Source organism: Acipenser ruthenus, chromosome 24 (assembly GCF_902713425.1).
Source record: "Acipenser ruthenus chromosome 24, fAciRut3.2 maternal haplotype, whole genome shotgun sequence".
NCBI classification, from domain to species: Eukaryota; Metazoa; Chordata; class Actinopteri; order Acipenseriformes; family Acipenseridae; genus Acipenser; species Acipenser ruthenus.
This window is the reverse complement of record NC_081212.1, coordinates 17,453,978-17,480,555: the sequence shown is the minus strand read 5'-3', so window position 1 is coordinate 17,480,555 and position 26,578 is coordinate 17,453,978. Positions and strand designations below refer to the sequence as shown.

At 39.0% G+C, this 26,578-nt stretch overlaps 1 protein-coding gene across 3 annotated transcripts in view; it reads left to right on the top strand.

Moving 5' to 3' along the window:
• The first annotated feature begins 24,228 nt into the window (after positions 1 to 24,228).
• Positions 24,229 to 26,578, top strand: part of LOC117964194 (leucine-rich repeat and immunoglobulin-like domain-containing nogo receptor-interacting protein 1) — a 533,294-nt gene continuing 530,944 nt past the window's right edge. For all 3 annotated transcript variants that reach the window (XM_058998459.1, XM_058998460.1, XM_058998461.1), the window contains exon 1: positions 24,229 to 24,684. The gene's annotated coding sequence lies outside the window, so the exon portion shown is untranslated. The remainder of the gene's footprint in view (positions 24,685 to 26,578) is intronic.

The window sequence follows — 26,578 nt, the reverse complement described above, 5'->3', positions numbered from 1 at the left end:
CTTAAGATTGAATATCATATTTTTAAATATGCTCACTACTAGCCTCTGAATGCTTTTGTGTACCCTCTCCTCCATTTTGGTCCAGAGTCCACACTATAGACTAGGGGTTTTCAACTGGGGGTACTAGTAAGGGTCATAGGGGATACGCAGCACGACTCAGAAATGCAAAAATAAAAATAGAAATAAAATAATGATCTTGTTGATTTTGTTTACCGGTATTGTATATTATCTGTAATTCACTGTTGTGACAGGTTGGCTTGAGTGGTGACGTTCCCAGACCAGGAAGCTGACACAGAGGCAGGTACTTGCAGGGTTGAAAGCGCTGGTGCACACACTAAATAATACCTCCATCCAACAAGCACCGTGCTTCCTGCATGCGTAGCAATTGCTTTGTTTTCTTTTTACTTTTATTTTCGTTGTTCTCTTTTTGCTCTCCCTCACTCACGTTCCTCCTCCTTGAACACCCACCCCGATCAGCAGATGCTGCAGGTTTGTATACATGTGATCATCTCCAGATTAGTAATACATTAATCAATATGGAGGTGGTCACATTTTGGTCACATATAGTTTCAAAATTCTGTATGCAGGCGTGATTTCGGTTTCCACTCTGATATTAGGGGCGGCAGCATTTTAGTAACAGCAATAGCGGCTTGTTGAATTGTTTTTGGTGTTTGATGGAGCACATAAATTCTCGAGTTTGACATGCAGAAGAAAAGCAAAAGAAGACAACACAAAAGATTCTACAGAAAGTGCAACATTTTAAAAGACACACATAATTATGCTGAGATGAGAAGTAAACGGTAACGTGATAAACATTTACAGTGCAGACTATTTCGAATGATTTATAATAACTTTGCTGAATAGAAAGAGGCAACGTGTGTTTCAGAAGAAATTCCCAAACACTGTTTTTTGATTCTGGGGAATCAACTGCTGGTTCTTTTAAATGTGGAGCCTGAAAGAGGGTCAATAAGGAGGGTACGGTAAGTGAGTCACCATGGCTCCAATGAAGGAGAAAAAATATGATGATTGTGTATCCATAATTACCGTTCACAATGAAGGGTATTCTGTGAGGGAAATTGCAAGAAAAGTCAATGTTTCGTGTAATGGGGTGCAGACCACAATCAACAGATACAGAAAATCTGTTAGCTATGCAAACAAAAGCTGCCGAGGCAGAAAGAGGAAAACAATGAAAAGAGAAGACAGACTGATTGAAGAAGAGTTTTATGGACAGATGAATCAATGTTTGAACTTTTCATCTCCAAGAGTAAACAGTATATGAGGAGAAAAACAGGCGAGCGCCTACAGTAAAACATGGAGGTGGTAACGTGAAGGTTTGGGCCTGTTTTGCCGGTACACAAACAGGAGATATGGTAGAAATAGAAGATACATTTGTAAAGGAACAATGTCATCCCATTCATCAACGCCATGCAATACCCTCAGGAAGGTGAAGGGTTTGTTTTTCAACATGATAATGACCCTAATCACACAGCCAGACTAAACATAAATGACTTCAATTAGAAATAACAACAGGTTTTGAAATGGATGCATTGGCCTCCTCAGTCGCCTGATCTTAACCCCATTGAGATGTTATGGGATGAGCTTGCCAAGAGAGTGAAAAAGTGTAACCAGCATAAATATGTTCTGGGAGATGATTAGAACTGAATGGACAAAAATAGACGGCGAACACTGCTAAAGTTGTGTGACAGAATGCCAAGATTATGCGCAGCTGTGCTTGTTAACCGGGGGTAGTGTAAAATGCCAGCAAAACATATCCTCTGAGGAATTTTCTTTCGAGAAGGTTAATACATGTTCAGATAAATCAATAGTTTATGCTGATTCTTCCTTTCTTAGTTGTTTTTCAGTAAGATTTACAGGTGTCCCCATAACATTATTTAACCCTTGTTTACTGCAGTCGAGGTAGGCTTTGTTGTTATTTCTCCCTTTTGAATGTCTTTCACAACAGATACTCTCCAGTTGATAATCACAGGGGGTGGCACTATGTATACATATTTGTATTCTGTAATATTAATGCATCATTCTGGTCTGTTTAAGTGGAGAAGGTCATCAGTTTTATTCAGAACTGTTTTCTTTATATTCAAAGACACATTTCCTTTTATAAATATTTCTCAACATTATACTGTATTGCCTTGTTTTTCTTTTCTTGTGTATGTCTTTCTGCTTCAGAGCCACACTGGCTGACAGCGTACCTGCTCTCAGTCCCCCCCCCCCCCCCCCTCTCCCACTAGGATGACAACAGCCTTTTATTTTTTTCCTGTCTAGCAATTAATTAATTGGTTGGCCAGTTTGTTACATGAGGACTTGGTAGGCCAATGCAGGAAATTAACCTTGTCCCTATATCTGGAGGTGTCTTTCTATCAATCCCCTTATAAAAGTTGCTTAGTAAAAGCAATGTGTAACAAACTGCAGTGAAAGAATGATAAAGCAAAGGCAGCCTTGTAAAGCCCAGAGAGATAAGGGAAAGCATATTAATAAACAAGGCAAACCAAGATAAATGCACTGTATAACTGCTAGAAAAACCATCAAATTACTGTGCATATTTACTGTGGTAAACTTTTATAAGGGTACATCTGTCTGTATGTCACACTTACACTTTGACATGTATCTTGAGAACACAAGGAGTTATTCCACATACTAGAAATAAGTCATTTTAATATTCTTAATAGTCATTACCATTTTTTTATTCTGTACTAGTCTGTACATACTGTTTATATATGTCATAGTCAACAACTTTTTTGTCATGCCGATAGCTCTAATTTTGAGTTTACAGCTGTGGTAAAGGGATGTTACTTGCATACTCAGTCTATCTCCAGGTGGATGGATTCCTCTCCATCCATTTTCCTAAACAGTACCACCAATAATAATTTTGGAGTGAAACAACGGCTGTTATGTGATGCGCATACACAAATTACTGCCGCAAACCAATTGTGTTAATTACCTTCACTTCAAAATCTATTCTACGTTTCTCAGCTTTAATCAATCTACTGGCTGCCTTTGTGAAAAAAAGTTTATAACATCTGTAATTATTAGTTATTCCAACCATGTTCCATTTCCTCACTCCCTGTACTGTTTAATTCTGTTTAAATCGATTCCCATCGGCAAAGGTATTGTGGAGAAAGCTCATCAGTCTAGCCATTGATCTGACCCTTGTATTTAGACCTAATGGGACTCACAAAACCATTTAATGCATTTGTTCCCAGACTTTCTTGCAGCCACAAATCAGCTGCTCAGCTTTTAAATGAATTACCTGCAGACTGTTTCCCAGTTGCTGCTGTTAAATTCCTTAAACTCCCCTTGTGGGTGATGGACTCCCACGACTAAAAGTTATAGCAGTGTTTGTATTGGTCTAATATGTGTAGAATGTAGTGTGCTCAGTCCCAGGGAATGATTAAAATGTTCTTCTGAACTTCATTATTGTAACGAATTCATAACTCAATACAAAAACAAGAATGCAATCTTCCAACTTGAGGTAACGTATAACCCCTGGAAACCAGCAGTACTGGAAATGTTATGAGTAATTCCCCAAATCAGGTTGAGTAGTTAAACTTAAAGCTACAGTTTCCCACAATTTAGTTTTACACTACAATATTATTTCTTGGCTACAGGCTGTCATTGCTTATTCTTCTGTGTTCTCTATTACACCAGAAAGCAAGCCGACTGTGTTGTTTGCAATTTGTTTACTGGTTGTTTGCATTTCCCAATTGTTGTTTTAGCTGCTGGAGGAACACAATATGTTTTTTTTTCTCTCTATTAAGAAAACATGGTGCTGATGACATTATTGAGTGAGAGGCTTTATGGATCTCCCCCATAGTACAGTGTATACAGATGAACTGTGATCAATAAATACATTGGAACGTGTAGTTATTACTGTTGTTACAGGCTGGTGGAAGTGTTTTAATGTGATTGTGTGTGTTGACCACAGTAAGCAGGTTCCCCATGCTTTACCCATCCATACTATGCATTTACCATGGTTTGCCATGTTTTAAAACAAATGCTTTGGTAAACGTTAATAAGGATGTGCTTGTGTGTGTTTGTGCCCATTGAGTTCCTGCTATAACATTTCTACATTTGAAGGGCATTAAAGCTCTTATAAATAAACACATTCATTGAACGACCTCTTGCCTGTGTGAGAAGAGGGATAAGTGTAACTCAATGAGTGTTTAGTTCTGTGTTCCCAGATGGGTCGATACATTTTCTTTATGTATTATTTTCATGAAGTCTGTGCCATAGTGTATTACCCTGCCGATGCTTGATTTACAGTTTGCACTCTTTGGCCAAGCATGAAATAAATGGAAAGAAAAAGACTTCTCTTAAAAGCAAAATAGACGCAGGCTCCCTTGCATGATGTGATGGGTAGAAACACTCGAAGGACGCATAACTCCAGTCACGGTCAACTACGGTAGAGCCTTCATCGACGGGCACTATCAATCAATGGGCCAGTTCCAACAGATAACATGAGCACTTCCCAGTCTTTAAATAATTAATTTCCAAACAAAAACACTAAAGCTCACAAAGAGGAAATACCAACAAAAATGTGGCTTATCTCAATTGCTTCCTTCAAAAGAAGGTTCCTTTTTACATATTTTGTATAATTCTTCACACACTTTCAAATGATTTCCTCAACAAAAACAACCTTTTCTATTTTTTACTCAAAATAAAAACAATTTATTGAAACAACCGCAAGCCAGCCAAGAAAAACACAAACAAATAAACTAAAAAGAATGTACAGGCACACTCCTCACTCATACCAAACAAACAGTTCAAAACTAAATTCAGCCCCTTAATTGGTGTACCTGGACAATTTTATGGGGATTTTCTTAAAGGAACAGACCCCTTAATTAGAACAGGGCTGTTATCGTAAGGACATTTATATACAAAGGTTAAGCAGTGACTAATACGTCTATAATCACATTGTAAAACAAATTGACATATAAAATGTGGCTGTCATGCATTTCTCATGTAAAAGTTTCTTTGCTGCAAAATTACAATATACAATATTGTATTTTTAAGATTACGGTATCAATATTGTATTAAAAAGTAGCTGCGGTCCAGTCTTAATCCCAGATATGTAAACATATAAACAACAGTACAGTAAAATATCTTTATCTGAAATAATTGGGACCAGGGGTGTTTGGATAATCAGTTTGTTAAATGGTTTTCCCAGCAATAAAATATATTATACAAGTCCTTTATCTTCAAATATATAACAAACATTACTGCATGTACAAGATATTGAGGCCTGAACAACACATGGCACCAAGGCTGAAGAGCCTGCATACAACAGAGCAATTTAACATGGGGCTGTTTGGATAACAGTGGTGTTTAGTTAATTGAAGTTTGGATAACTTAGGTTTTACTGTATCTAATATAGTAATTTCTGGCAATGTAATTTCAAATTTGAAGAAAACAATTAAACAAGATAAGTTGATACCCTGTCATCATCTGCGTAGAAATGAATTTAAATCAGTTTTTAAATAGTTTGCACATAATTTACAAAAACTGAGAAAGACAGTGGGCCAAGTATTAACCATTAAGGAACCTCTGTTCTGTTTCTATTTTATTGTATAGGTTATTCAGACAAGCTGCTTTTGTAACAGTTGGATAGAACTAAAACCAAAATAAAGAGAACTGGCTTACCAGAGTCACTCCATTTTTTTCAGCGGGATTATGTGATTAACTGTATCTAATGCTCATGTTACTAAGCTGTACTGTATGTTAAAAGAGACTCTCAAAAGAGTTGTGGATTGGTTTGAAACCCTGATAATCATTTAACAATTACAAAAAAAAAAAAAATGAAATTATTGATTCTTCTCCCAAGTGACTCACCTGATAAAAGCACGGTCACATGGTGAGCAAAGTGAGTTCAAGCAGTCACCTGCAGGCTGGCCTTTGTCCTCCAGAGGCAGGTACAGTACCTCACAGAAATCGGCTCACGAGTTCCTGGGTGTAAAGAGGCAGGTACAGTACCTCGCAGAAATCAGCTCTCGAGTTCCTGGGTGTAAAGAGGCAGGTACAGTACCTCACAGAAATCGGCTCTCCAGTTCCTGGGTGTAAAGAGGCAGGTACAGTACCTCACAGAAATCAGCTCTCGAGTTCCTGGGTGTAAAGAGGCAGGTACAGTACCTCACAGAAATCAGCTCTCGAGTTCCTGGGTGTAAAGAGGCAGGTACAGTACCTCGCAGAAATCGGCTCTCGAGTTCCTGGGTGTAAAGAGACAGGTACAGTACCTCACAGAAATCAGCTCTCGAGTTCCTGGGTGTAAAGAGGCAGGTACAGTACCTCACAGAAATCAGCTCTCGAGTTCCTGGGTGTAAAGAGGCAGGTACAGTACCTCACAGAAATCGGCTCTCGAGTTCCTGGGTGTAAAGAGGCAGGTACAGTACCTCGCAGAAATCGGCTCTCGAGTTCCTGGGTGTAAAGAGGCAGGTACAGTACCTCACAGAAATCAGCTCTCGAGTTCCTGGGTGTAAAGAGGCAGGTACAGTACCTCGCAGAAATCGGCTCTCGAGTTCCTGGGTGTAAAGAGGCAGGTACAGTACCTCGCAGAAATCGGCTCTCGAGTTCCTGGGTGTAAAGAGGCAGGTACAGTACCTCACAGAAATCAGCTCTCGAGTTCCTGGGTGTAAAGAGGCAGGTACAGTACCTCACAGAAATCGGCTCTCCAGTTCCTGGGTGTAAAGAGACAGGTACAGTACCTCACAGAAATCAGCTCTCGAGTTCCTGGGTGTAAAGAGGCAGGTACAGTACCTCACAGAAATCAGCTCTCGAGTTCCTGGGTGTAAAGAGGCAGGTACAGTACCTCGCAGAAATCAGCTCTCGAGTTCCTGGGTGTAAAGAGGCAGGTACAGTACCTCGCAGAAATCGGCTCTCCAGTTCCTGGGTGTAAAGAGACAGGTGGCTTCATTGTAGGATGGGATGACGGCCACTGACCTTGTTGTGGGGAATTGCTGCGGTAAGGGAACCAAATTGGAGAAAATCGTGGATAAAATAATTGGGTACTATACATTTAAACTACCCCCCTTTTCATTTAGCAATTGTTTGCACGAGTATAACTTTAAAACAGTGAGTGCAGTGCATTTGTACTGAAAATAGTAATAATATTAATAATGGGTTCTATTCATATATCCCTAACTTTTCAGTGTGTTTCATTTAATACAGGACTGTTTAACATGCATTAAATTGTTCTAGACTGCTGTTAGATTTTTTTTAATTCTTTAAATATTTGTTGGACTTGTTGGATGCTATAATAATAATAATAATAATAATAATAATAATAATAATAATAATAATAAACCTTTAAAATATTTATAATAATCTAAATCATTTTTGTTCTAGTGGTATTGTTTCTAATAGTTAATCTTTTACTCTTGCTTGTTATGATTGAAATCTGCAGACACCCCCTTGACAGGCTGCATGTGACCCTCTGGTTACCCCCTGACCAGCGACTACAGGAGATGACAGAGCTGTGATCCCTTCCATGTATTGGTATTGTATTCCATTGTTCATATCCTTTTCATCTTCTTTCTCCCACTTGTACCGTTTTTCTTTCCCTGTTATTTTCTGTCATTTTCATTCACTCTACAACGTGAGAAGTGTTTTTCAAGGCTGACGAAGCGTGGACACACAGAGCCTTCACCTCAGCAAGCCACACATCAAAAGCAATTATTCCACTGTAATATGGTACTCAACTACAGCACAGCGCAGTAGAAAATTCAACAGGGAATTACTGGGTTTAAAAATAAATAAATAAATCAAATAACATTCATCGATCAACATCAAGGAAAAAATAAGGCTCACTTGACCTCTGCTCCAGTTTTCAAATCTGCGGCTTGGAACCACCAGTCAGGCAAAACCGGTTGTTTCAGTTTCAATCAAAGCAGTGGATGTCACCTGTGTAAAGCCGTGCTATGAATTCCCAGATAAGCGCACACTGTCTGCACACCTTCGTGGGAGAGTAAAGACAGAAAATGCAGGCACAACATTTTAGATATATTTTCGAAAGGTCTATTTTATAAATATTCTAGGGCTATATAAAATCATCTAAGAACAGCGCAGCTGCCCCTGTTCATCATCTGTTGACTGATTTTCTAGTTTAAGATGTGCAGTGAAGCAACATAAATAAATCCCACTCCCTTTTTCTTTTAATATTTTGTTTTAGTTTTATAAAAACAAGGTAAATAATTCAGCAGCATACTAATTCAACAACTTGATGTGGGTTAGTGGTAGAATTACTGCTAATTTGACTGTGAGATAGGTATAAATAGTAAAATAGGTCTCCATTTAAAATAAATAAGAATATGAATGTCTGGTACTTTTGAACATACTGTTTTTTAACACTTGGTTGTGTGTGCACTGTATTTTATTTTAATTGCTTGTGATTTTTTGAAACTATTTATTAATGTTCATAAATGTAATTTATAATTTTTGCAACTGTACTGCCGTCCATCTAAAACCGCATGCTTCACAATTACTTCCCAATCATGTGACATGCTTTTAGTCGACTACCAGTTTAGTTGGCATACTATTTGGTGCTACCCCCAGTACGGGCATGAGATATCATAATTACCTAAACTAATTATTGTTCTTCTTTTTAAGATTCTCATTTCTGTTTCAGTCATTACATCCCGGTGGCTTTTTAAAACTCTGAGAAATTGCCTCAAAGAGATCCATGCCTTCTCCTTAGTTACAGCTGGCATAGCATCCAGTGTATCCAATAACCCATCCTGTTGTAAGTGCTTAAATGATTCCCCCATATGTATTTATATTGTTCTACTGTTAAAAAATGTGTTATATGGTACATTATCATTCTTATGATATGGTATTTCCTCTTTATTTGTAAAATGGTCTTGTTGTAAACAACTTATTCTACAGTACTCTGGTGCACAAGCTGGTGTGCCATTGCTTTACAAAGGTACAGTGAAAATACCTGGCACTACCTGGTTAACTGGCACTTCTTTACAGCTTGCATGTCTTGTTCTTGTAAAATATAATATAAAACACAATATTTATGTCATGGGTGGACGCAGCAGTATGCTTAGCAACATAATATATTTGTTTTGCAGTATGTCACAAAGAAGAGAAAGGTTTTCATGATTGCAATAAAAAAATAACAATGATAATAATCCCATCAAGAAGCATGGCTGTGTGCAGTCATGTTTCTGCTAGAGGACTGGGCTAGCTGTAAGGGGAGAGAGGGTGCAGGAAAAAAATTAATCTTTATAACTACCACATAACTACAGTATTAATTAGCTGGCTTTAAAGTTAGATATGATTTAACAAACTAAACAGAATGTACCGCATGATAAACTAATTGTGTATTTATGTATGCATTTATTCATTTAAATTCATTTTGGTGTAGTTATTTAAACAATAGTTATCAGGACTGGAAGAAACTAAAATATACCAACTTGTCCCAAATCTCTGAGCAGAATAATTTGTTCCTGAGTGTGACTGCTGTGCTTCTCCAGCCCTTGGATTATAAAGAGCATTGCCATGCCCTGGTGCCCACATCTCTGTTCCTTCCACTCTCAGGAAACAAGGAACATCTAATGGAATAAATAACACTGTCTAAAAGCGCAGATTGATTACTGTTTTTGGTGTTGATTTTACAGGCAAATGTCACGATGAATTATGAATTGCAAAATCAACACATTACATTTTCCTTCCAGTTAGACAGGGCAAAATAATTCAAGTAAGCACCTCCTGAATGAAAAACCTTGTATTTACTATTATTATTATATAATATATAGTATACCTTGATATCTATGTGACAGCCATCAGAAATGTATCCGATAGTTTGACTTGGAGCAGATAGTTTGTATTAGCTGGAAGTAACATTAAGATTTATAATGTGGCACGGTAGCCTGTAACAAAAACCTAAATAAACTGCAAACAAAATGACCCAAACAGAAAACCAACCTGGAAGATTTATACCATGGTCAACTGAGGACAGAAAAATTGAACAAGCACAACCCTCTGTGAGACCTGGTAAATCCATCAAATTTCACCCGTGTAGCTCTACCCAATCGTGACTAATTTTAGTCAGTGTGTTCGCAATTAAGATGCTTAGGAATACTATCCTAATTCCCTCAGGAGGCATTTTTCCCGCCATAGCTACAAGTCTCACATTTTCCATTTTCAGCAGTAAGCATGTACCTGTAGCTTTACTGTTTATTTTGTTCTTAATAAGGGTTGAAGAGCATAAACAGCAGCACTTTATCAGGCAAACTGAAACTCTGGTGCTTTCAGTTTGGTCTACTGCCAAGGCTGCTGTGGACACTAACTGTGTGCAAGGTTTCTTTGACAACAGTAGAGAAGCTAGAAGCTTTAATCAGTTCATATGTCAGAAAATGGTTGGAAGTTCCATGCTGCCTCAGCAGAGTGGGACTTTATGGTAAAGGAATACTGCAGCTACCAGTCTCTGCTCTAACCGAAGAGTTTAAGCGCGCCATGGTCCGACTGGAAATTACATTAGTAGATTCACGCAACAAATGCGTAAGGGAGGCAGCACCTGTGTTGAAAACTGGAAGAAAGTGGGCGGCAAAGAAAGCTGTGGAAGATGCAAAGGCTACCCTTCTAATCGGTGATATTATGGGGCAAGTTCAGCATGGAAGAGGGGGTCTTGATCTTAGTTCAGCTCCTCCTACATGGCACAAGGCAACCCCAACTCAACAGAGGAAGCTGGTAGTCAACGAGGTACAAAAGCAGGAGGAGAGGATGTGGTTTGTAAAGGCCGTTTCCAAGGCCAAGCAGGGAGAATGGATGAGCTGGGAGAGTGTGGAAGATCGGCTGGCAAGACCTATGGACAATGGAACAGAGCAGGATCAGTTTCCTCATCAGATCAACATATGATGTTCTCCCATTACCACAGAACCTAAACCTCTGGGTGGGTGAAGATCCCTCATGTCCTTTGTGTTCATCACCTGCAACATTAAGGCACATTTTGACAGGATGTAAGGTGGGTCTTAGCCAAGGACGATTTACTTGGCGCCATGACCAGGGGCTGCAATGTTTGGCCTTAGCATTGGAAGACAAGCGTAGCATGACCAATAAGTTGCCACCAGTTCCATCAAAGCATTACACACAAAAGACAATATTCCTCCATCCAGGAGACAACCACCAAGAAAAGGTGTTAAAACCAAGCCTCGCCCAGGACAACTGGAAGCTGCTAGAGACTGGGAAATGCTGGCAGATGTTGGTCAATGGCTTATTTTTCCACCTGAGATTGCCACCAATAACCTTCGACCAGACATTGTCTTGTGGTCTGGATCAGCAAGCCTTATTCATCTGGTAGAGTTAACAGTGCCATGGGAAGATGCTGTGGATGAGGCGTATGAGAGGAAGAAACTTTGGTATGCTCAACTAGCTGCTGAAGTGGAACAGCGAGGGTTGAAGTGGAGGTGGGTTGTCGAGGATTTGTGGCACACTCTACAACCTGGTTTCTCAGAGATGTCGGGTTCAGAGGTCTAGAGTTGCATCGCACAGTGAAGAACTTATCTGAAGCAGTAGAGAGGAGCAGCAACTGGCTGTGGTTGAGACGGAAAGATTCTGGCTGGGGATCGCAAGCACAATAGAAAGAAAGCAACGCTTTACGGGTAAGCAAGCTGGGCTGAGTTGAGTGGGTGACGGAGGGGGGTGATGCTGGGACGCCAGAATCACCGTCAAGCCCTCTTGAGGTGTCTTGGGCTAGTTGACGAAACACTGAGGACGAAGGTGCTCACTTGAAGACCCCAGAGATGTACCCCACTTAGCTCAATCCAGACGGTCGTCATGCTGATGCGCTGGGGAGACCGCACTGTGGTTGATCTCCGGAGCCAGCATTACACTTCAGCCATCAACACCAGGCAGAAGGATATGTACATCATCAGATGGAAAGAAACACAAATGGATGGAGATGCAGACAGATCACATTAGTTTACTGTAAAGCTACGTCTTAGCTGGTGCTTATCTTGGCGAGAGCCGAGTTCAAATCAGCATGAAGTTTTAACATCTACGCTCATGTAATGGAAATTATTTATATGAGAAAAAAAGATAGGTAAGATACAAGCTGCTTCCCAACCCACTCAAGATCATGGCAGCCAAAAGTCCCCTTGTGACCTCTAATGAGGTAGATATCAGCTGGTATGGCACCGCTTGTATGCTACAAATGTCTTTAGCCAAAACATTGTTCTTTGAGGAAATACTATAATGAATAAAAAGAAGCGGTTTTTAGTGAATGGCAACATGATGAATAACTTGGGGGGTCTTTGGTCAATTGCTTTATTCCTCAAGATCAATCTGTTATGTAAATGGTACTATGACGGGGCCTCCTATGCTGGAAGGTGTGAGCTATTTTTTTTCTTTATTAGCCAAACTATTCTCTTCCCTTGTTACAGTTCTGTATGGCACACTTTTCCTCACCCTCCAACACACACTGTATTAAGTCAAGACTAATAGCCTTGCCAACAAGCTATGTAAAAGGAATTAGCAGTGAAAGCAGTGGAGTGGAGACCTGTTTGCTGCAATGCCATAACATGTTCTTCCAGCACTTGAAACTGACATGGTTCATTTTGTGTAGTTATTGATTAACATGTTTTTTGCAGCACAGTGCTCAGGGTATAACAGTCCCAGTTGTCGGGCAACAACCGCCGCTGTCTATGCGGTGTTGTTTAGAACGTGATGTGCCAGCACTGTTATGATTTGCTGTAGGTGGCCTCACTTGACTGAGATCTTGCCTTACATTATTTGGATTGGATACAGCTCTCCTGCATACTCATCTGATTGGCTCAATAAAAAGTGTGTGGGTTTATAACTTGTCACCCACCTCAGACCCATAAAGTAACTTTTCACATGTGCACGTATGTATATAACATATATTATTATTATATGATTGACTACTAAGTGCTGTTGTAAAGGAGTCCTTAAAGCACAAGGTGCTAACAAAATAATTCCAGAAAAAGCTTACCTCTTACCTAATATATATACTACCATCATAGGTCTCAGATTTTCCTTTATGAAAAACACACACATGATGGTAAAGTTGAGGTTTTTAATGGTCATTTATCTGAAGTTGTTAGTGCTCCATGCAGATATGTAATGTTACACTTCCGGTCAACTTTGTAAGGCTGCATGAAGAAACTGACATTGAAAACATGACACTCATCAGTTTTTATGAAAATACCATTAAGATCAAATACACGTGTGCCTCTTTCCTACAGAAAAGTGCGGGATCTCCAAAGTGATGGTAACACATATTAGATGAGGTTTCTGGAATGATTTTGTGAGTTTGATGTTCTTTAATGGGATACTTCTCGTTGCCTGGACGAATTGCTAATGGTTAGATAACCCTGTCTATTTTGGATAGAATGTTCTATCTTTTGATCTCAAAGTCCAAAACCACGATCCCCTGAAAATGCCCATTTTCATGATGCTCCTGATTTAAGAAATCCCTGAAGAATCTGCCTATAATCTACTTTAAAATAGATTATCCAACGGAAAAGCCAGGAGCTCAGTGTCAAAGGATTTAACCCTAGAGTTCTGTCTGGGCAGATTGTCAGTGATGTAGAGAAGACACAGCAATATTTTAATTTAAGTTGACCACTGTAACATGTTTAACCCATTGTAACCCAGCACAACCCAAGTGACAGGTTTGTTTGGAAGTGAGCGGGGGTCTGTGAAGTGGATGTGATTATAGGGGCTTGTCCAGCATATTCATAAGTCTGCCCCGCCTCTCTGAACCTGAGCAAGCAGGTAGGACAAGTAAACAATCAAAATGCTGAACTCTGAGAGAGGAGTCAGGAACCAGTGATGTTTTTGATTGAACAGGTAGTATTGAAGCCTCCGATGTTGTGAATTCAGAAGACCAGCTGCATAACCAATGTGAAAGAAAACCGACTGGTCAAAAATGATTTATGCCCAGGGATATGTTAATAAAATATTAAAACAATCGCAGTTATGTTGAAAAAAGATATTGCAGGAATTCATGCAACAAAGTAGGAAACTACGAACATAATGCGTTGTGTTTTGAACACTACAGCCTGTTCAGTATCAAAAAAACAGACATGCATGTTCATGGGATTGTTTTAATTTGACTTTCCTAAAATCTTATAGGTTGGTCATCCTTGTCAGAAGGAAGTACCAAGGTCAATAATTCCATCCACTCCTTAATTATCTTTTTTTTTTTGTTTTAATACTAACTGTTATGGTCTGTTAATGTGTCTTCAGGATAATACACTTTTCTGAATCAGGAGGACTGCTTATTGTGAAGCACCTTTTCAAAGTGATTCATTTACACACAGGGTAGGGGTAAATGTGTTGCTGGTGCTAATAAACAGTAGGGAAATTACACCTTTACCAGCCTAAACTCTCACTTCTAAAAACCAGAATAGTATGGTGCTGCCCAGTCACTGAAATCCTATCCAGCCTGTTATTATTATTTTATTTCTTATCAGACGCCCTTATCCAGGGCGACTTACAATTGTTACAAGATATCATATTATTTTTAGATACAATTACATTATTTTTTACACATTAATATTATTATTTTTTTATATATATACAATTACCCATTTATACAGTTGGGTTTTTACTGGTGCAATCTAGGCAAAGTACCTTGCTCAAGGGTACAGAAGCAGTGTCTCCCACCTGGGATTGAACCCACGACCCTCCGGTCAAGAGTCGAGAGCCCTAACCACTACTCCACACTGCTGCTGTTAGCTTCCCTCCCCCTCCTTGTAAACCCTTTTGCTCATTTCATTTCCAGGCAGGTGTTTATATCAGTTTTATCCGAGGTTTTGAAAAGAGTTTCTCTTTGTTTCAAGTTTCTTAACAGCTCAATAACGCAGAGGCATCTTGTTGGAATATCTGCAAATCCTGCCACCCTACTGCTACTTTGGCTAAATCCCTTCAACATGACAACACAGACATGCACAAAGCCCCCAAGGCATTGCAGTGTAACCGTGCTGAGTTTTGCAATAAAAAATGTCATTATATGCATGCTTTTCCCAGTGATGTTTCTGTTGTGTGAGGGGCTAAATCAGTGCACCAGAGCGAGCAAATGCTGCTTTGGCAAAATGAATTAGCATATCAATTTATCTAATACCAGTTTGGGGTAAATTACTTTAAATACTAATAAAATGCCATGAATACTCAGCCATTTCTGCTTTATGTTATAGTCACAAATATTACCAACCAACATTAAAGTAATTGCAGCAAACAAATAGCTCTGCATTTTCTCCACCATGCATATCTATTCATTATAAAGGTCTCAAATGTGCAGTTTTGAAGAAGCATGCATGTTTTGTTTGTTTTTTAAATCATGAAATCAGGTTCTACTCTAGGTTAAGAAATCTCTGTTTGCAAGCTATGCTTTTAGACGTTCTTGCAGTAATCAATCCACTGCTTGCCCTGTGGACTGACATGCTTTGAGATAGTTACATTCTTTCAACCAGAAGACACTGGTGTAAATTGACCCAGTGTGACAGGCTGACCGGGGTAAGGAGACTCAGAGTCAGGATGTGCATGGAAAAGCGCTACGGCACGTATTTATTAAATAAAACAAACAAAATAAACAGTTTAAACAAACCCAGATCTCGCACACACAGGATCAGAGATCTACCCTCTCCAGAATCCGAACACCAACTAAACCTGTGTGCTCAGTGCTCCCTTATATACACACACCTGTGCAGCAATTTACACCCACTTAATCAATTAAACCCTCCACCACATTCTCACATTTTTTTAAAGTGCTGGTGAATTAACCCTTTAATTACCCACCACCACTACAAAACACACATATACACAGGCCAGTACCCTCATTCTGCCACACCCAGTAAATGCTATGAAAAGTCAGAGGAAATTGAAACTTCCTTTAACCTCAAGTAGTACGAGATATGATGTTTTAAATGGAAAATGAACATGCATTTCATTCAAAGCTGCACACTTGAGACCTAGTTAGCGAATTGCAGTGCATATCAGGTAATATCAATGACATTGTTTTGTTGGCTACAATCACTTTAACAAGTAAGTTATAGATTGCACATGCTGATTATTTTTGAAGCCCCTTCTCTCTCTCTCCCTCCCTCACAAGCAGAGCAGATGCTTCTCTTGCTGAGTCAGTGTTTCGCAGGAAGATATAATTGTAAAAACAGCTTTCAGGGATGGGGATTAGGGACTGCTGTAAAAGATGCTGTCTGTTTTTCTTTACAAGCTGTAGAATCTAGCCACGAGGAGGGGGGCAGTCTTGTCAAACAAATCTTGGAATAAATGTATATGAAACATACAGAATGACACCCTCAGTGATAATCCATCCTTCATAACTGCCTGCTCACTGTTGGTGGGTTATTGTCTGTACAGATAGATGCTAATCAGATATGACACATCTCTAAAGCCAGTGCCTTCTCCCATCAGTCACTAGTAACGGACCTTGCAGTTGTCTGCAAGGATTTTTCCTATTCCTGCAGTCTGGAATACAGATGCTCCCTAAAGAGGTCAGGATGGAATGGGGCAGGTTTGTAAAAAGAATTGTTTCATGATCATTAATATGTTCAGGGTAGGCAACTTGGGCTCTTCTAGTCCATTCTTTTGAAAGACAAGCAGCCATTCCAACCAGATAATTCATCATTTAATTGATCTTAAGCAGGAACAATTAAATAGTGAAGGAGGTGTTTGGAACAAAGATCTGCAATGGAAAACAATGGAACAGCAAAGGTTGCCTAGCCCTGCAGTAGTCACATACTATCAGGTTTTAAATGATGATACACCTTTGATTCTGCCTATTTTATAAGCATATAGTTTGCAGCTAACTGATCCAGGCTATACACACTGCACCAGTTGTGAACAGCAAGGGCTATTCTATTCAACTATACCCTTAATTACTCATTTGAAACAATTCCTTGAGGACCCTTGCAATACACGGTTGTGTAACATGTCACATGGTTTAGCTGCTTTGCATAATATGGGCCCTAATGGTGATATTGTTGTCCATAAATGGGACACCTAACTTCTTAGGCTTATGCTTATGTTTTTTTTTTTTTTGCTGAACACACAAAACTCTCGCCCAGTAAAAACAAGTCTGTTTGTAGCCTCTAATTGGAAGTATCAGTAAAACATTTTTGACATCCTGCTGTAAAATGCCAAAGGCTTTATCTATCCTGCCAGGAAACTTTATGAAATACTTAATGGAATAAAACTAGCCCAATTAATTCTGAGCCGGTGAAAAGGTCAGCTCTCTGGAGACCGATGCTAGCCAGAGATCACCCCTGGACAGTTCTGTCTAGAGCATGACTGACATATAATGAGTTCAGAGCACTTAAAAAAAAAAGTGCACCCAAAAAGCCCCTGACTATAAAAGTTTATTCTGTGGTTAATTTGCATGGTAACGTTGCAGCTTTTTCAAGTAAGTTGCTATAGATACACATTAGATATAGTGAAGCAATGGGGACAAGTAAAATTGTTTTTAATTGGAAAAATGCATTTGACATTAGATTATCTTTTACCCTTTTTTTGCAAAAAGGATAACAACACAAATATTTTCTAATGATCTTAAATTAATTGTAGCTAACAAAATACATTTTACCCATGTTGCACTTCCATTAGCTACACAGGTCTTCAAATGTGCTATTGTGAAAGAAACATGTGTTACAGCAAACACGTCTTTTCTTTTTTAAAACAGACATATGGGACAATTACGTTTTTGCCTAAATTACGTTGCTTCTAAACTATAACATAAAACGAATAAAACAGCAGTTGTAGCTTTATGTTGTTAAATGTTTACTGTTCATATAATCCATAATCAACACCACCATTACAGTCACCAGTCAGGTATGTTTACATTGCCTTTCAGGAGCACAATAAAACAAATACAAATTACAAGGAGAAATGTTAGGCTAGTTTCAAGAATACAAATGCTTCCATTATAGAACATATCAAATGGCCAACTTCTCCTATAACCATTACAAATGACATTAGGGTTTTAACAACGCTGCTTTCCAAGCCAGTAGGACTTCAGCAGGAAAAGTACAGCAATTAAAAGATAATATTTGATGTACCTGTTCCCTCCCTGTAAACTGTTGCTAATTAATGTTTAAGCATCCCAACAAGGAACACTGCAGTGCAAGCAGATACAACACTCTTATAACGTATAGCTCAATTGCCAAATAGATTCAGAACTTAATCATAAAATCTGAGTCAAATGAAAAAAAAACAAAAAAAAAACACTTCGGTTAAACTTTATTTCACTGGTTACTTTTTTGGAGTGTGCGTTACGTGTTTTAATTATTGTGTTAGGAGTATCAGTAATTGTGCTATACCATTTCTTAATGTGTGTGCAACAAAACTACAGTATACAATTGTTTTACTTTTTGGGTCTGTATATAAGAATACCTGTACGTAGCCAAGGATGGGTAGGTATAACTGATGTGTATTTGTTTGTTATCTCTGTCATACACTATATTGGATCAGCAAGGATTTATTTGGTAGGAGGCTGTGTGGTCCAGTGGTTAAAGAAATGGGCTTGTAACCAGGCGGTCCCTGGTTCAAATCCCACCTCAGCCACTGACTCATTGTGTGACCCTGAGCAAGTCGCTTAACCTCCTTGTGCTCTGTCTTTCGGGTGAGACGTAATTGTAAGTGACTCTGCAGCTGATGCACAGTTCACACACCCTAGTCTCTGTAAGTCGCCTTGGGTAAAGGCGTCTGCTAAATAAACAAATAATAATAATTTAATCTCTTGGAGTGTTTCACTTACAGAAGCTGTGCTGTGAATGTAGCATGATGCAGACATGCCAATGACAGAATATCCAAATAAGTGTGATGTTAAAAAAAATTAGGAGTGAGATTTGGGAATACTTAAAATGCATGGTAATTTCCTGACTTATAAGTCAGATTGAAAACGTTGTTCTATAACGCATAACAATTGTGACTGTTTTAAATGAGCCTTTGCAATGTGTTTCTGTTCTGTCCCTGTAATTCTGGAACAAAATGCCCCTTTTTCTTGGTAAAGGAATTCATCTCACGAGTCTTTGCAGCCTAGTTGTATGGAATTCAGCTTTAGGGTTTAATTACTCCAGACCTCGATAAATATTAAATGGACCGTCTGTGTATGCGACTAAGCAGCAAGCTGGTCTCCAGGGAGATTTCACACTGTCACATTGACCCAATGAATTCCTTGCTGTGGACAGTAGATTAAAGGGGAGCTATTAAAGGTGATGTTCCCAAGGTTTTTGGTCGGCGTGATGTGACCATGTTAAATTCTCACCATTTCCTAGCCAGGTCCCATTATGAGAGAAGAGCTTACTTTAACCCCTTAATGTCTGCTTTTAAAAAACAACCAAAAAACATGTTGTTGTTTACATTTTAAAGCATAAGTCACTTCCAATGTAATTTCCCTTGCTATTGTAATGGTGACCGGGGCTTCAGGACGACACAGGGCAGTGAGTTTCTACCCTAAACTACCAAAAGGCTTTAAACAGTAGGCAGGAGTGGCTGAATTGCTCTTGTTTCTTTAATGGGTACCACAACATACCTTTGCTTGCTCTTGTTTGCTTAGCCCTACATCAATCTTGCCTGACAACTGAGTCCCCCGTTGTGAACAAGCTACAGCTGCTCTGCCCATAAGCATGACTATAAACACCATAGTGGAATACCCCCTCTGACACGCTACTCTATTTCATGGTGTTTACATTGAGCTATTTGGGGTTGTGTACCTCTAATATTGAGTTATCAACATGTTTTTCTAAACCTGTGTTTTACTTTGACAGCCCCACCATGTATGTAATGATAATTATTTAATATTGCAGCAACAGAGCACAGAACCACTCAGTTTGTGGAAACAGCATACAATAGTAAGAGAAAAAAGCTATTCAATTGACATTTGAAGCAATCTACTTTATGTTTAGATACTTGGGACCAGATGTAGCCATTGATTGTGTAAACAACTATAAATCAGCTGGGGATAGATGACATATATTGTTGCAGGAGATATGAGAGATATTGTGATGATACAGTACACATAGCACAGAGGACAGGAACGATAAGTAATGCAATTTATTTGTAAACTCTACAAGGTGTTTTATTTCCCCTTGCAAACTGTACCCCTCCATATCTACTGTGTCTGTGTGGCAAAGTGGTTGCTGATTATGTACAGGTGCAGAGGTGTTGCAGTGCAGGAATAAACAGACAGAGATTTGTAATCCCGTATGGAAAATAGACATTTTATTTTCGTTATAATCCAGGTCTGGTGACCAAATAATAAACTCTGGTTATACACAGCGATGCGTAAAACACGGAGAACAGTAACAGGGATTGCAGCCCTAAACAATAAACACAGTATCTCTCCCACAATATACAACCACGGTCACCAGTCCTGGGTGCGTGCTGTAGTGCTTGTGGTGGGTGATACAGTTTAAAGAGTGACACATAGTGCAGTGCTGTTCCGGGTTCAGTGCTGGCTCTTAGTGACAGCTCCGGAACGTGTTAGCTGTCTATAAACACACAAGTAACAATTATAGACAAGACAAACAAAACAAACACTCACGATACTTTTAATACATAGTGCATGGGTCCTTCTGGGTCTATTTCGAAACCAAAAACGAAGGAAAAGATTTACAATTCTCCGTCCCCTTTTATTCAATTATGCATGACCCCTTGGTAAACGATTGCAGCTGACTCTGTTACCTGCAGCTGCTACCTCGTTTACCTTCCAGGTCAATACGTTCCTGCAACGGTCTTGTCTTTTTCAAGGCTGACTGACCTCCCGACCCTGGGAATGAACTGTCAGGCCAACCTGTCCAAAGCCTTTCCCTTTCGCTACTTAGTACCCTCACAGGTCGAGAGGGAGATTTTCAACCAGAACTCATTATATTTCCATCACAGTCTGCCATTTTCACTCCTATCAATCAAATGAGAATCACTATGTTAAGAACAACCAGGCCCATGTTCTGACAAGACACTTACCCCTGAGAGAGAGAGTCCTCTCTACAACGTGTTAGTCATTTGCTCTGTTTCTCTAGTGATACAGTAACAAAGCATCACTTGTGTGATTTAAATATATATTTTATTACTATTGTTACTGAATAACTCAAAAAGTTCACCCAGCACTGATGAAAAGTTCCCTGACTTTACAATCTCTGACATTATTGATCTAGATAAAAAATTTTCATAACAGAATGTTTTTCACTGAAAGAAACATCTATATATATATAAAAAAAAATCCATACGGAATTGCTTCATTTTGGCAGTCTTAGTATTCGCATGGAAGCTGTTCACACAAGTCTTTCTGGAAGCACCCTTGTAAGTAAACTGTTTTAACTATTTGACTCTTTATTATTGGATTTGTACAAATCAGTTTGCATTACCTTGTTTTAAAGTACAAAACTAAGAAGACCTCTCAGAGTACTTGAATTTCCTGGTGTTCACAGAAGACCGACTGACTCAACAGCCGAACTTCCTTCCCTGAATCCCACTGCCCTAAACTCCCTCTCCTCCTAATTTGTAATCTACACTAGACCAGCTCCCTGAAGACTCTGTTTACTGATGAACTAAATAGTGCAGTTGAAATGAAACACACTCCAATTGCAGAACCTACCAAAGCTGATAACTATACAATATCCTAGGTTTATTGAATTATTGCAGGGTAATACATAATATTTCTGGCATGTACTAATAAGGATCAATTACAATAATACAGTTAGACTAATACGGTATTGTTCTATTTCTGATAAAGATAATGTGGTGAAGCTACTATCAGGTGATCAACTACACCTCCTGCAACTTTACATCACTGCTGCATTTTAACAATGTATTTCCAACTAACACAACTAACAGTGTGATTAGGTGGTAGTGTGAATGGGCTTATACTGTTTGTGACATTTTCTTTAGAGAAGACAGATGACTACAATTTGCAGGGAGTGTATTTGAAGTCCGACATTGAAAGCGTGTTTTGAAAGTCCTGAAGGTACCAAAAGTCAAAGCAATCATAAATGGGCACACAAATGTGGTTAAACAATACCAAAAGCATATTTGTGTGTTTCAGCAAATTCCCTTCTTGATACATACCTAGCAGCTTGTTGCATCAGATCCTAGACCTGGCAGCTGGCACATTTAATTGCTGTCTCCAGTGGCTTGCAAGCACGTTGGCCATTAGATGTCTCCAGGCAAAAAAAAACTGTGCCTGAGCCCTTAATGTGTCAATGTCTATAGCCTGCTTAATGTGGTGCATTTCGTCAAAAGGTACTTCGCGACAGCAGTGCCTGTGAGCCTGTCTGCCAGGGTTTCTTAATTATTACTGGTTACCTGATTGCTCAAGTCTCAAATGCCCTTTTTCAATACACAGGGCGATTTAGTGGTGGTGGAGCTGTGCATATACAGGAATAATCACAGGCTGTGTTGTGGGATTTTGAAAAGGTTTCTTGTTCAGTATGGCTTGAGATTTAAGGCTAGGTGGTGCAGTTGGTCTGTGTGTGTGTCTCTCTCTCTGTGGACCTTATGAAACCACCATATGACTTCACAGTTGGTACTGGGAAAGCAGACCCCAAAAGAGGGGACAAAAGTATTGGCACCTTTACATTAAAAAGTCTGTGAAAATGTAACATAACTAATGTAAAAATATATTCATTGATTGAAAACCATTACACAGTAATTTAGCTGGGGGAGGGGAATAACATACAAAACAGCACGGCAAGCCTTAAGATCATTTACTTCACGTTTTTCATGCGCTTTATGCATTAAGTTGCCTGCTTATTTATACGGGACACTATAGTCTGAAGTGTGTACAATGAAAAACACAGTTATATACATATAAACTAGCCGTTCAGAGACTGGAGAGATTCGTGTGATTACAGATTGAATAAATGCAGCTATGTATCAAAACATTCTACAAAGTACAATGATCAGAGGCTGATTAGCAGACAGTTTATCTTCCAACACGACAATGACCCAAAGCATACAGCTAAGTCAACTCTGGAATTCTTGAAGAAAACAAAGATAAATGTTCTGGAATGGCCTTTGCTATCACCAGATCTCAGTCCAATAGAAATGCTTTGGACTGATCTGAAAAAAATATTAGCCAAGCATTGTTATCCAATCAGAGCTGAAGGACATATGCAAGACAGAATGGACCCAGATTTCACCAACAAGATTCAACATACTGGTTAAGAATTATCATGAGCGTCTGAAAGCTGTAACAAAAGCAAAAGGAGGACACACGAAATACTAAAACAGGGACACCAGTACTTTTGTCATGAACAAATATTTTAAGTGAAATAAGTGTGTTGGTTTTTTGATAAAGATGATTTGTTATATTACCAGGAATGTTTTATTTTGCTATTTGTTTTATTAAAAAGTTGTTAAAGTTTACTAAATGCTGGTCCTTAATCTGTTACCTTGAATTATGGTATAATAAGCCTAGGGTGCCAATGCTTTTGTCTGCGACTGTAGATGTAGATTAAGTCACTAGTTATGCTTAGCCAGCACATGAACATCTAAATGTATCACATTAATAAGGAATTACTAATTACAGTATAGGCCATTACCTTTACATTTTTTTTTTCCAAAGGGGAAAACAGCTAATTTGTTGTTTTTCTAATGGCTGCCATGACCTATTCTGTTTTCTTCAAACACAATAGGAATTAACATTTTACCAAACTGTTTTATACTTATTGAATCATTGGTTCTACTCTTTTGAGAGCATAGTAAAACTTTTTATTACTTACAATGACCCCCAATTGGGCATTTAGACTGTAATCTCACACCCTGTCCCTTCTTTTAGATCAGGTCTGCCTGCTCCCATCTAATATAGAGTCACCCTGACCCTTAAGATCAGATTCAACTGTCATCCCCATTGTTCCACCCTATCTTTAACTTTCCAAGTGCCTATTATCTCCCCCATCTTTCCTTGTGGGGTACTTCTGCTATCCTCACTCCCAAGGAGATATCCCTGTACCATGGACCTGGGAAGGGTTAAGAGGGCTTGTGAGGCAAAGCAGAACCGTCAAAGAGACAGACAGAGAGAGGTAGAGAGAGAGACCGATGTTCCTCGGTTTTGCTGTGTAACCATCAGTACACAGAGAGCCAAGGTTGTCCTGAAATTAAGACGAGCTTTGCTCTCTGTGTGTGTGTTTGTGTCTCCCAGAGGAGACAGGGGGAGTGAGAGAGACAGAGAGCAAAAAAAGAGAAAGGGAATGAACTGTTTGTTTGGAAGCTGTGTCTCCTTGTCTGTGCCTGCTGTGTCTGCATTGAGGAACCAAACAACCTCTGAGGAATTTATTACCCCTTCTATCTGGTTCAGCTTGTTGGCTGTAAAAAGCTTGGAATAAAACCTGTGTCACAGAATTAAAAGAGAGATTGCTAAAGAGCTAAACTGAGGATGATGGCATTTTAGATAAAGCATGGCCCAATATGTCAGAAGAGCAGGACTACACTATATTCTTAACTAGACTTCACTAGATTCTTGTTCTTGAGTCAGAGAAGCTGATATCCAGAGTTAAGTATCTAAGACACAGAACGGCTGCACTGCAGTTTCAGTGTTGCTCGTTTTGAGTACAGCGAGAGAGGGGAGAGCGAGGAGAGAGAGAGAGAGAGAGAGGAGACAGCAAGAGAAGGGAAGCGATCACTACTGGCCTCCTTTGAATTGAAAAAGAAGAAAATCAGAAACTGCTTTCTTCCTCTATGTGGTACTGAAGGACCTCTCTGGTAAGTGACTCTGTCATGGATGCCTTGTTATTGTTTGAGCGTTGTTGATTCTCTGTGTGCTTTTCTGCTTCTGTGTCCTGTAGTGTTTTAATAAAGAGAGGGACCGATGTTGATACTGTATATCAGTACACTCTCTCTCTCTTTCTCACACACAAAGCAGCTTTCGCTTTCCCTGCAGCAGAAGGGCTAACTTAATCTGCTTATGCACAGAGCCATAATACTGGCATTAAGGCTGAGAAGTACAGATTTCTCCTATTAACTAGGGCTGGTGTTGTGGAGAAGGAGGGATTTATATATAGCTGTCTGGGGCAGATTCAGTCTTTCTTATTGAATTCTGTGTATCAGTTTCTGTGGGTGCGTGTGTGTCTGCCTTTAAGTATAGGTGGTAATTTACTCTAGGACCATTTTCTTCCTTGTAGGTGTAATGAGTGAGAACCAGAATTTAGGACAATCTTATTTTATCTAGTTTAATGGGAACTAGGTGATGTAGCAGGCTTGTCAGTAATTTAATTTCCTTAGGCCTGTGCTTGATTCCGTCTCATGTTAAATTAGCTTGTTAAAGATATAGGTGCACTTACAAAGTTGTGAGGGAAGCTCTCAAACCTGCATGTACCAGACTAGACAACACTGTCACTCGCATTTCTTGTGATTTAAATCCACAGCTAAAATAACTAGTTTTAAATAAAAAGGCTATTGTGTAGTTAAATACATTTTTATGGTCTCCTTGCATTTATTTTGTGGGTAGAACATAGTTAATTGAGAGAGCACATGTTGCCTACATTTGAACACAACTTATTTAAATGTATTACTAAAAGATACTGTATATGGTGATGTTTACATTTTTACAACACTTTTGTAATTTCTATACTGTAAATAAAGTTTATTTGGGGGATGTAAACAAATTGTCTTATTAAAGTGATTTTCCTTCTAACAAACTTGATTTTACAACATTCATATTCCAAAAGACCCATGATAGATTGAATTTATTATGTTTTATTTAAAATTTTAATACAAAATAACATTGATTTACAATAAATTAGTCAGGCCTGACAAAGGGACGTGTGCACTAGGATGTTGTAAGCTGGTATCATCTCATATATCAATACTTCTAGAGAGGTTCAAAGCAGCTCTTAGGACTGAAATCCTGTCTTATTTCTTTACTGGACTAACTGTATGAGAGGCAGCGTCAGTAAATCAGTAGTAAAAACTGTTCTTATTCAACCCTAACTCTCCAGAGTGCATGTTCTTTGATCTCTGCCAGTGCCTGTTAGATTGGAGTTATTCCACCCAGCAATCTACAGATTCACTCAAATCTAATATTTGAAGTCCAAATCCACATTCAAATCAGGTATGTATTTTAACAAGCAGGGGTCTTAGATTCGGGCATCAATACTATTCACCAAGCTGACTTGCATACAGATTTGCCCTCATGAATCTTTGGTAAATGCATTGGCAAGCACGGTAAAGCACAGAGGTGTATGGTAAAGCATAACATAAACCATGGAAAACAATGCTAAACTACTTTAGCTACAATTACTTTAAGCACGCTAAGGTTGATTCTCATTTTGCTCTTTAAAACAGAATGTTTTACTTTCAAGCAACAGGACAAGTAGCTTTCACTGTATCTTTGGGATAAGATGAATTGAAATTCACAGAATATTTCTATGAGATGAATGCTGCACTCTCAGCTAGTACAGTATATGATTACGTGGTAAGCAACCTGACCTGCTTAAAAATAGACGGCCATACTGACTGTGAAAACCCACCCCATTCCTTAGGTACAATAACTCCTTATTGTTATTCATTGTAACCTTGCTCGACTGACTGTGTTAATTGCAGTCAGCAGCTATGTGTATGTGAGGTTAGGGTATTGCTGTATAGTAATCAGAATGCA